Genomic DNA, 12,864 nt, shown 5'->3' with positions numbered 1-12,864 from the left:
GCTGTTAAAAACATGGGTTTTACACTCTTCTGGGAGGACATTATACTTGTCTATAAAAATAGACTTAAAGACACATTGTGACTTGCCCACCTGCTACAATACAGAATTTTCCTCCCCATTCCTATCAGTTATTAAAGCTGACAGGTGCATGGGGGGCATTGTGTGTTGTGGTAGGAGGGAGTCTCCTACTGTATATTGTGTAAGTTGAGTTTTCTGTAGTGCAGCAAGAGCTTCCCACTCGCTATATTGAGCAACTCCCTCCCCCCCTTGGTGTGTGCTCGGTTGTACAAAGCAGCAAATGGTACTTTAAAAGAAAATCTGGCATGTCACAGAGTTCCTAAGTACTATTCTCAAACAGAAAATAAGACGGTTTTTAGGACTGTCTCTGCAAATGTGTAGAATATGTTCCTCCAGCTCAGTGAAAAAATGTTTGTTTTTAAAGAACATGCAGACTTTTATCTCGTTCAGAATACACATTTGGAAAACAGAACTGCCTTCATTTAGGATTTTGTCTTTCATGCAGCTTTCTCTAGGCTGGATCTCTCCAGGTGTATCGAATACACTTTTCTTTATCCCTAACCATAATTGGTCAACACACCTGGTGGAAAACCGTTATGAGAAAACTACTTCACCTTATAGTTCCAAGTATTCAAATATGAGCATGGGTTGCTAAAATTTCAGTGGTGCATTCAGTTTTCATTGTGCAGTTTTATTTGCTTATTTGTTTACATTGATTAGTTTATAGGCTAATCCAAACTACTGACTAAGCTGCATACCACTGCAACTGGAATTAAAATCATATATGCAACCAATGAAAAATAAGAACTTAAAATGTTCCTCTAGAATTAGGGGTTGTGTGCAGCACACTAATAATAATGAAAGAATCTCATGTCATGGCTGAGAGTCAGCTAATTCAGACCAGCCTGCCTAACTTGATGGGACAACCAGAGTTTTATTAGTTTCTTAAAGTCAGGAGCATGGGAACCAATTGCACATTGGGGTGTAGTCTCCCAGAGGATGAGGGTACCAGTGAAAAAGTGCAATTACAGTGCCTATGATGGTACCAATATTTAACTGAAGGATCATATAGCAAGTCCACCCTACTAACTCTTGTCAGATGGACAGGGAGATAGTAGCATTTCAGATACCCAGGCCCTGAGTTATGAAGAGGTTTAAAGATGATAACCAATACCTGGAATTGCCTTGGAAGCCATCTGGCAACAATGCAACTTTCAGTATAAAGTTGTTGGATGTGTTCTTGGTGGTGAGTTATCACTACCCAAGCTACTGCATTCTGAATCAACTGTAGTGTATTAAAGCTCTTCAAGGGGACCCCCCAGGTAGAATGAATCTCTACAATAGTCTAAAGATGACTAAGGCATAATTAACAATGATTCATATCTGCCATTCCATGAAAGGTCAAAATTGAGCTGAGCCATTGCTGTCACTTGCTCCTCAGGCAGAGTGGTGGGTCCAAGAGAAAACCCAAATTATAAATCTCTCCATCCAGAGACAGCTAACCAGCCTTCAATTTCCCAGTTGCTCAGTCTTGCTGGGATTCAGTTTCAACCCTTTCCTCCCCATCTGAACCAAGAGTGACCCAGGAGATCTGGACACCAGTGGTTGAGATGTACAACTGGGTATCAATAGGGTATAGATCATGGGTGTCAAACTGGCCACATCACGTGACGTGTCACGATGTATCACAACTTTTTTCCCATTGCCGGAGCGGGGGTGGGCGTAGCCTCCGCATTATGCAACCAGCCTGCCGGCTGGCAGTTTGACACCCCTGGTATAAATGAAACAGACCTATGCTGATGGATGATTCTGCCCAGTGGTTTCATATAGATGCTGAATAGGAGCAGGGAAAGCATTGAGTCCAGTGAGTGATCCAGATCTCAATTTCTTTCCCCAACTCCAACTGGAACCATCCAATTCACCCTAGTCCTTGCCTTCACAGAACAGCTCAGTATCATTATTGATGGTAGTGAAAGTCACTGAGAGAGCAAGCAGAACTAGAAAGGTCACACTACCTTTTCTCCTAGTCATGCCAGGATTATCAATATGTGATCAATACTATCTCCAGGCTAAAACTGAATTTAAATGGACCCAGATAATCTGTTTCCTTTATAGCCTCTGTACTTATAACTCAACCATATGCCAACCACTATCTTCTCCAAGGTCGTCCAATATATCCAGGCGAAGCAATGGCTTCTTGAGGAGAAAAGGCAGCACCCCTCTTTCAAGGAAAGGTGTAACATTCTATCTCTCAGGGATGTATTTACCTTTGCCCTACCCAGCTTGTGGAAGCTTTCACAGACCAAGAGAGGCAGGGATTCAAACTACAGGTGTCTGAGTTGATACCTCAAGAAATCCTCTTTGCTTCCTCAAAGTGTAAAGGATCAAATGCATCCCAGATAACACTGCATGATGGAGCCTCAAGTCATATTCTCTGGATCTGTATAGCTGATCTAGCTCCAAGCAAGTCTGAGAATCTTTGTCCTACAGAGGCCTGGAAAATTCCTCACAGTAATCCCTAAGATGATATTTCTGCGTGTTCTTAGTAGGATATGACTCATTTATTGATGGTACTGAAAGCCACTGAGGGCCCTGGACAGCAATTTATGAGCCCAGTAAGATAAAAGCAGAGAAACATTGAAATTTTACTGTTCTTATCAGCATGGAGCAGGGGTGGACCTAGGCTTTTACCATGCTTGATCAGATTCACTCCTAAATTTGCACCTGGGCTACTCTAGGCACCTCTTGGTTTGCTATATTCCCTGAAACCTCTAAGAAAACCAGAGAGTCCTGCTGGGTTATCAAATCAGGAAAGGCTTGTCAGATACAATTTTGTCCAAGGCTCCTATTCCAGCAGATGGTTAAGCCCTCAGAGGAACCGCCTACCTTCTGCTTGTGAAATTCCCTAATTGCTCTGTGGAAAACAGACAGCTCTATTAGAATCTAGGTGGACCAATCAAACAGGCCACTCCTCCCTCTGGAGGTTTATGGCTTTGGAGAACTCTATAGCAATTAGGGAGTGATCCAACTCAAGGGGCAGATGTTAATGTTGCAACTGCCCCAAGAGAAAACCCAACTCTAGTATATGGCCTCTGGCATCTATCAGGTTTAGTCTTGTACAATCTGAGACTGATCCATGTCTGTCAAGATATCCATGAACTCCTGAGCTGCCTCCCACCCTTCTCCCAGAGCAGGCAGATTGATCCCTGAGAACCATCCTTACAATAAATTCCAGTAGTTCAGGTAGGGAAGCCAGCTTGCAGCAGGTAGGAGATATATAAACAGAATTCCCACCATGTCCCTAGAGCCCAGCCTTACTAACCCTTACTTACATCACATCATTTCATGTCCCCTGAATTTGTGCCTGCTGCACAACTAGAAACTCAAGAAGACATATTTCCAAAATGGAAAGACATCCCTCCATACTCAACCAGGTTTTGTGATATAATATTGATATGTATAAGATCTCCTTATTCTAAGACTTTGGTTACATGGAAGGAGGAGTAGAATGGATGGCTTCAGCTATGTATCATGTAAAGACAGCATCACTTGAAATCTGAGGTGGAACAACTTGGGAACAAACTCACCATTGGACAAGAGCATTTTTTTTAACCTAGTGGACATTTTTTTCCTTATATAGGTATCATAACTTAACCAACAACCACAATGGATACCAGAGCTTCCATCACTAAGCAAAATGGTCATTAAGTAAGTCATACCCAGTTTTAAAACCTTTTTTGCAAAGGTCATTAAGCAAATTACCATGGTTGTTAAGTGAATCTGGCTTCCCTCATTGCTGGAAGCCCCCTAGGAAAGGCATAAATAGTAATCACGTAAATCACGTCCTAAATACATGACCAGATGCCAAGAATCCAAATTTTGATCTTGTGATCGCAAGGGTGCTGTGACCGTGATAAATTCAAGAACTGGTCATAAATCGCTTTTTTTTCAGTGCCATCGTATCTTTGAATAGTCATTAACTGAATGGTCATAGGTTGAGGACTACCTGCATTGTGTCACCCTCACAAAAGAGTTATTCTGGTGGGGAAGAGTGCTTTTCCACCCCCAAATGTGTATTGCAGTAGACCCTGATAAATCATGTAACATTCACCAGAAGGCACACTAATAAAGTCGTTCCACGCCATCCTTTCTAGCCCCCACAAGGACGCTATTTACACCCCTGCCCCTGGTAACCTTTGTTTTTCAGCCACTGGGCATACTTCCAAACAAAACATTGGTCTTCAGCTGCTTGCTGTTTAGATTGTCTGAGAATACATAACAGTGCCTGTTTCTGTCCCAGGGGCATTTACAGAAAAAAAAAAGCAGGGTTATTTTTAAATAAAAGTATATAAAACAAGAATGAAATCACTGGAGCAAGGACCAGGTTGCCAGTGCTGAATTAGCCTTAACGTGTGTCTTGAATGAATGCAAGGAGATGGGATGGGATGGGGGAGATACAGGTGCTGTGCGAGGTTTAGCGGCCAGGAAATGCTAAGGATATTTAAGCCTGGACGGGGGAATTCCCATCCACCACTTTTTACCTCTGTCAATGAATGACTAGGAGCAGCTTTGTATGGTTCCTGGGAATATTACTCCTCCTGCCTCCAGCTCAGATTAGTTGGTCTGATTTGCATGCCTGTGTTCCTCATGCCCAAAGCATTCATCAGCCACATTGAAACTGTGTGTCATTTTCTTTCTTATTATTTTTAACATCGCAGTTAACTAGTGCAGGAATGTGGGTTCATCCCTCTTTCATGAAGTGAGCGTTGGAGACCGTTGGTCTTTTACCTGGAAACAGATCTCTGTCCATGGATGCTTTATCTCTCTGAATCAACTTGGAAAAGATCCAAGGGAATGGTGGTGGCCAAGATGTAGTGGGTGGCGTGGGTGATGTAGAACTGGGAGAAGGGAAAATATGGGCTCCCCTCTGCTTTGTCATTCACCTCTTCTGTTCATCGCCATTTGAGTAATGCATCATTAAGTGGTTCAGAAAGTTCTTGCTTCATGTTCCCTGGTCCAATTAGGGTTTAGTTCCATCCAATTAAGAATCAAGTCCACCCAGCCCAGTCTATTTCCTTGTACCTAGAAAGATAACAGGCAGATTTTCCCCTTCCTTGTAGCTATCACCACATCCCAGAGGAGAACTTCTTACCATGTTATGACTGCTCTCATATTTCCCCCTAAAATTCCCCTGAGTTGGTACAAGCTTGCAAGCTGGGTTCCTCAAAATGTTGCATTTTGGGAGCTGTAGGAGAAAAACTTTAAATGATTTTTGGTTGGGATATTCCCATGTTCATTGTACATTGAATATGCATATGAGTGTTTCTGAATTGCATGAAAGCTCTCTGTATTAGAAGTTGGGCTGATTCTAATGTTTAACCATCCAGACTTGTTGCTTGTGTTTTGATTTGTTTTAATAACAAATGCTAACAGAGTATTATCTTCCACCCAACTAAGATTAACTTTTTTTTTCTTTTCTGACATTATTATTTTTGCTCCTGAAATATGATGCTGCAATCTGATACTTGCTTGGAATAAAACCTACTAAATTCAAGATAACTCACTTCTAAAAAGAATACGACTACACCATGCCTTTTATTCACTTAAGCCAAGAGTCCCCAAACTCTTCATCGACCCCAAATATTTATTATATCAAAATGATTTAATAAATGCCATTTTAACTAATACTATTAACCATTTTGTTACCCAGGCCCAGAACAGACTTCTGGAAGCAGCATCCAAACAGAGAACTGGTTGTTCACATATTTGAATCCCACCACTGCTATTAACAACTACAATCCCTTGGACAGACCCATTGACCCTGGGGGACAATATTGACCACTTTGGAGAACCTTGATTTAAGCTGTTTGAATTTAAATTCAATTTTATTTTAATATATTGAATGGAGAAATAGAAAAAAAGATCTAAATCTGAACTGTAAATTCAATTATGCAAAATGCGTAGAAAAAAGAGCAGAATGGCAGAGTCTGCTGAATGATGAAACTCAGTAAAAGAGATTCATGATCTGGCAAATTGTTGGTTTGTTAAGTGCTGAGATTCTCAACAATGTTGGCTTCTTCATAGAAAATAAAAATCAGTGCACCTTAAAAACAACAGAGCTATGGTGGCACAGTGGTTAGAATGCAGTACTGCAGGCTAACTCACTGCTCACTTTAGGACAGGGGTCTTCAAACTTGGCCCTTTTATGACTTGTGGACTTCAAGTCCCATAAAAGGGCCAAGTTTGAAGACCCCTGCTTTAGGATTTCAATTCTGAGTGAATCAAGATTCAGCCTTCCATCCTTACATGGTCAGTAAAATGAGGACCCAGATTGTTGGGGGCAATATGCTCACTCTATAAACCTCCTAGAGAGGGCTGTAAAGCACTGTGAGGCGGTATATAAGTCTAAGTGCTATTGCTGTTGCTAATAGCAAGAGCCATGTGTATATGGCAGTTTATTAGAAAAAGGGAAGGATATATATTTACTCTAGAAAATTAATCACTTAAAACAGATTTCTCATCTTGGCAGCCTCCATATGTACTGGAGTTTTCATTAATCTTAGCCGTGCTGAATGGGGATTATGAAAATAAAAACTCAAAACATGGCAAAGCTAAAACAGATACCATAGTAGGGGATGAAGAGACTATGAATAACCAGAATAACAGAATAGAATAATAGAACAGAGTTGGAAGGGACCTTGGAGGTCTTCTAGTCCAACCCTCTGCTCGAGCAGGAAACCCTATACCAGTGATGGCGAACCTTTTAGAGACCGAGTGCCCAAACTGCAACCCAAAACCCACTTATGCATCGTCGGGTGCCGGGTGGGTGTGGTCCATTGGGTGGGTGTGACCCATTGGGTGGGCGTGGCTGCGGTGGTAACGGCAGACTGGGTGGGACTAAAAAGTTCAATCAATCAATTCCAACTTTGCAAGATTTATTTTTCCACGAGAAGTTGAAATTGACTGATGGATTGAACCTTTTTTTTTTTTTTTTTTGCACACGGCGGCGGAGGCCTAAAGCGAAAAGGTTTTATAAAACCCAGTTGAAGGACTGGGGCGACGGTGCGCATGCCCACAGAGAGGGCTCTGAGTGCCGCCTCTGGCACCCGTGCCATAGGTTCGCCACCACTGCCCTATACCATTTCAGACAAATGGCTGTCCAGTCTCTTCTTAAAAACCTCCAGTGCTGGAGCAGCCACAACTTCCAGAGGCAAGTCGTTTGATTGTACTACATTTAGATTTACCAAAGAAGCAAATAAACTAAAACTTCAATTAATCACATCATTTTAAAAGAATATTTTATTAATATGATTAACTGCCACCACAGGTCACACCCTTTTCTTATTACACAGAAGGAAAAGATGAGGTTTTTTTTTTCCTGGAATGGTGCCTGGTACAATTTACATGCTTACCACCTATGAGCTAAGGTTTAGTGGGTCTTTTTTCCCATTCAGATTTATTAATATATTTGGATGCAAAGTTATAAATAAAGAAAATAGGTTTCAATAATTGGGAATTAAAGCCCTTACTGAACTCAGGACAATTAATCAAATAGCCTATGGAGTAATTGATTAAAATTAATTTAATGAATCAACTAAGAAGTAATCTAACATATGCTATAGAACAATACACCCCAGCCTCTATAAACAACAGTTGTTACTACTAGCTATATAAGATATTGTGTATCTGTGTGTTCAGTCAAGACAGGGACTTGGCATACAAACAGGAACAGTTTCACACATGTGCACGCACACACACACACACACACACACACACACACACCTCTACACATACACAGAAACAAGTCTAATGAAAATGACCTTTCTGATGCTAATAATGAGCTTGAGAAGAAAGCTGTCCTTGGAACTAATGTTTTCACATATTTAATTTAAAGATAGCACCTCATTCAGGTATAAGATTTCATTTTAATTGAATGACTCAGCAAATGCATCCATACATCCTTAGTTGTAGGTCATAGTTTGAAGATGAAAGCAAGTGGAATAAATAAAGATTCCTATGAAAAGGCTGAGTTTGACGAGAAGTTTAAAAGTTTAAAAAAAAAGCAAAAAACAAACAAACCCCCAAAACACTTTTATGGAACTAATTTTTGTCTGCCAAAATTATAAACAGCTGCAAGAAAATATCTCTTTGAACAAATAACCATTTTTGCAAGATGCCATAAGTGCACGTGCACTTGATTTTACAAAGGAAAAATACTATTTTCAAATTCAGTTCTTCTCCATAACTATTAGAACATGACCAAATGTTTAAACTTTTGAGCTTTCCTTGATTCCAGTTTCTTCTTATTGCCTCTCCCTTATATTTGCACACATGACCAGTTCTCCCTCAGAGATTACAGTCGTTTTCCGAATTGGAACAAGCAACTGAATAGACATTTAGGGGCAGCACTCAGTGGTTAAGACACTGGGCTTGTCAGCTGGAGAGCCAGTAGCCCAGGTGCGAGACCCAAGGACCATGAGATGGGGTGAGCGCCCGTCCTCAGCTCCTGCCAACTTTAGCAGTTCAAAAGCATACAAATGCAAGTAGATAAATAGGTACCACTTTGCTCCATGACATCCTGCTGGCCACATGACCACAGAAAGGACTATGGACAGCACTGGTTCAATGGCCTTGAAATCGAGATGAGCAGTGCCCCCTATAGTCACCGGAGTAAAAATGTGCAGGGACTTATTTATTTTTGCTGTCTAAATGGTGACCTCATTTGGTAAAAATCATTTTGCTCTTCCCATGCTGATATTTGTAGATAGATTTATACCAGGAAACATATAGCTCCATGCGGAAAATATCAGACCAGAAAAGAAATGACATTACTCATATGATCTTATTTGTCAGCTCTTGTTCTGTTTCCTGGAGTATCCTCAAATTTACCCACCAGCTCTTGTCCTAAGCCTGCAGTTGTTGAGTGTTTGTGCATGTAACAGAACTATAAAGGAGTGTGATCCTTGGGAAAAAGAAACAAAACCCAGGGCAAACAACCCAGAGTGCCTGTTGCACGTAGACAACTTAGAAACATCTAGGGTCATTTGGGGCTCAGAACATTGTGGATGCCTCACTGCTTAGTCATTTCAATATATTATAAAACTGTAAAACCTACTGGGTTGTTTTTTTACTGTATTTTTGCCCAGTAACATCATGCACTGAACTCTCTTCCCCTTGGAAATTCCCATAAATTTTTCAGTGGAGACTGAAGCACAGTCCCCTGAATGTGTCCTAAATTATCAAACAGTGCTTTATTTGAAAATGATGAGAAGCTGTTTTCATATTTTGAAGGCATTCTCTGCTCAAAGGGACAATTCGTTTGTGTTTGTGCTTTAAAGATAAATAAGCATAAGAAGGCAAAACACACAGTCTGAAGCTACCTGTCAAAAGTTATGCTGAGCAACAGAATGAAAAACATAGGGTGGGTGTATGAGGGGAGTGATATTCAGAGCCAACTCTACCATTAGGCAGAATAAGGCAGCCTCTATGGTCTGTGGACCTGTTATTCAAAGAAACGGTTTCATGTACTGAAGGCTGCCCCAACTGATTACTGAATATTTCATTTATTTTATTATTTTATTTTATTAACCCTGTGAGGTGAGTTGGGCTGAGAGTGAATGACAGGCCCAAGGTCACCCACCAGGGTTTCTGAGCAAGGTGGGACTTGAACTCACAGTCTGCTTTCTAGCCTGGTGCCTCAACCACTACACCAGACCATGTGCTTGTGCTGTACAGAAGAGTGTCTACATTTTGGTGCTGTCACTTCTCATCCAATTTGATGAAAAGGTACCGCATATGCCTTTAAACAGCCTATCAAACAAGAAGAGTATATTGGCTAAGTTTTCATGAAGAACACCTACAAGAAATGAGATGTTTGTACTTATTAAGTAGTAAAATAGCAAAAATGATGTTTTTGAGTACCCTTTATACTGTATTGTTATCTTCCTGATGCTTAGCAGCCTCCCCGTCTTCTTACCCTTCCATTCAATACCCAACTGAAGGAGACCCTCTCATGGCAGCCTTTTCATATTCTGCTAAGGGGAACATCTGCCTCTGAGACAATATAGGACAACATCCTTTTTCCCTGGAGAAATCAAAGAAAATGCCCCATAAATTAGGTAGAAAATTTCAAAAGAGCCCTTTAATGTACATCTCTGTTAGAGTCTTCATAGCAGTTTAGGAGGCTATTACCTCTCTACACCTCATAACTCATCACCCTCAGAGCACTGCATATAGGATAGTGAACTAGCTGACTTGTCAGAAACTGAATGATGGAATTGCCATCCCAGAAGTAGTGTATTGCAGGAAATGACAGGCCCTTCTCTTCTCTAATTCAGTAGGTCTTCTCAGATCAATCAATCAATCAATCTTTTTGACAGCTGCCAAAAAAGCCAACACAGTACTAGGCTGCATTAACAGAGGGATAGAATCAAGACCATGTGAAGTGTTAATATCACTTTAGAATGTCTGGGTAAGGCCACACTTGGAAAACTTCATCCAGTTTTGGTTGTAAAAAAATATGTTGAGATTCTAGAAAGAGTGCAGAGAAGAGAAACAAGAATGATTAGGGGACTGGAGGCTAAAACATATAAAGAACGGTTGCTGGAATTGGGTATGTCTAGTATAATGAAAAGAAGGACTAGGAGTGACATGATAGACGTGTTTCAATATCTCAGGGGTTGCCACAAAGAAGAGGGAGTCAAGCTATTCTCCAAAGCACTGAGGGCAGGACAAGAAGCAATGGATAGAAATTAATCAAGTAGAGAAGCAACCTAGAACTAAGAAGAAATTTCTTGACAGTTAGAACAATTAATCAGTCGAACAACTTGCCTCCAGAAGTTGTGAATGCTCCAACACTGGAAGTTTATAAGAAGAGATTGGACAACCATTTGTCTGAAATGGTATAGGATTTCCTGCCTGAGCAGGGGATTGGACTAGAAGATCTCCAAGGTCCCTTCCAACTCATTCTATTCTATTCTATTCTATTCTATTCTATTCTATTCTATTCTATTCTATTCTATTCTATTCTATTCTATTGATTTGATTCAGAATAGAACTGGAAGAGACATTGGAGGTCTTCTAGTCCAACCCCTGCTCAAGCAGGAGACCCTATACCATTTCAGACAAGTGACTGTCCAGTCTCTTCTTAAAAACCTCTAGCACCTACAACTTCTAACGGCAAGCTGTTTCATTGGTTAATGTCCTCACTATTAGGAAGTTTCTCCTTAATTCCTTCATTATTTTCCATCCATTGTTTCTTGTCTTGTCTTCTGGTCCTTTGGAAAATAAATTGAGCAGCCCCTCAAATATCATCCTTGTTGGTGTGATATTAAAATTATACCAATGATTTCTAAATGTACATCTGTGCCCATAACAAAGTTGCAAATAGTTTTCAAACCAATGACCTTTTCTTCTTTCTTTCTCCATATGTTTTTCTTGGGGGAACAGGTTTCCTTATGTGGTGCTTTTCCAGCATCATATATAGCAATGTTTTTAATATAGCTCCATTGATAGGAGATCTCTAGTCTCCTAAAATTTAGAGTGGTAGTTCAAAAGAACTTTGGTGGTCAACTAATCCACACTATCCTGAATGTAGACATCCTGAAACTATGGCATTCAAGAAAACACAATGTACCTCTGCTCTAGTAAATCAAAAAATGTATTCTTATTCCAATCTCCATCTGCTATCCATGTACAGGTAGAGCTCAGTTTATGACCACAATTGAGCCCAAAATTTCTGTTGAGAAATTGTTAAGTGAGTTTTGCCCCATTTTATGATTTTCCTTGCCACATTTGTTAAGTGAACCACTGCAATTGTTAAGTTAGTAACCTGCTTGATAAGTGAACCTGGCTTCCCCCTTGACTTGGCTTATCAGAAATTTGCAAAAGGGGATCACATGACTCTGGGACACTGCAACCGTCATAAATATGAGTCAGTTGTCAAACATCTGAATTTTTCTCATGTGACTGTAGAGATGCTTCCTATGCTTTGTATGTGTGAAACCAGTCATAAGTCACTTTTTTCAATGCCATTGTAACTTCGAACAATCACTAGATGATGATGATGATGATGATGATAATAATAATAATAATAATAATAATAATAATAAGAATAAGAATAATAATAAGAATAATAATAATAAAGCTGCTGCAAGAAGATCGCACAGACTGACTACAAGCAGCGGCATGACAAAGTAGCAACAATGGTGCATTGGAAGATCTGAAAGAAATATCATTTGCCTGTAAGCAAAAACTGGTGGGATCATAAAATAGAGAAAGTCATAGAAAATGATAAAATTAAACTGCTCTGGGACTTCAGAATTCAAACAGACAAGCACCTGCAACATAACACCCTGGACCTAACAATTGTTGATAAGAAAGACAAAAAAGTCTGGATAGTGGATGTGGCAGTGCCTGGAGACAGCAGAATAGACGAGAAAGAACTGGAAAAGATAACAAAATATAAAGACCTACAAATAGAAATAGAAAGACTGTGGCAAAAGCAACCAAGGATAGTACCAATAGTAATAGGCGCCTTGGGTGCAATCCCAAAACAACTGGAGCACCACTTGAACACCATTGGCATTGACAAATTCGCTATTAGTCAATTGCAAAAGGCGGCCTTACTAGGAACTGCTTCCATCCTGCGACGATATCTGTAATACCATCAAAAATCCACATCTGCCTATCCCAGGTCCTTGGTAAGGACTCGATAGGTAGACAAAATGCCAAATCCAGTCTGAACATCTGGCTGACTGTGTGATGATCCATAATAATAATAATAATAAAGTTGGAAGGGACCTTGGAGGTCATCTAGTCCAACCCCCTGCTCAGGAAGGAAATCCT

This window comes from Protobothrops mucrosquamatus, unplaced genomic scaffold (assembly GCF_001527695.2).
Source record: "Protobothrops mucrosquamatus isolate PMUCROS unplaced genomic scaffold, P.Mucros_1.0 scaffold682, whole genome shotgun sequence".
Taxonomy (NCBI): Eukaryota; Metazoa; Chordata; class Lepidosauria; order Squamata; family Viperidae; genus Protobothrops; species Protobothrops mucrosquamatus.
Note: the sequence above shows the minus strand (reverse complement) of the source record.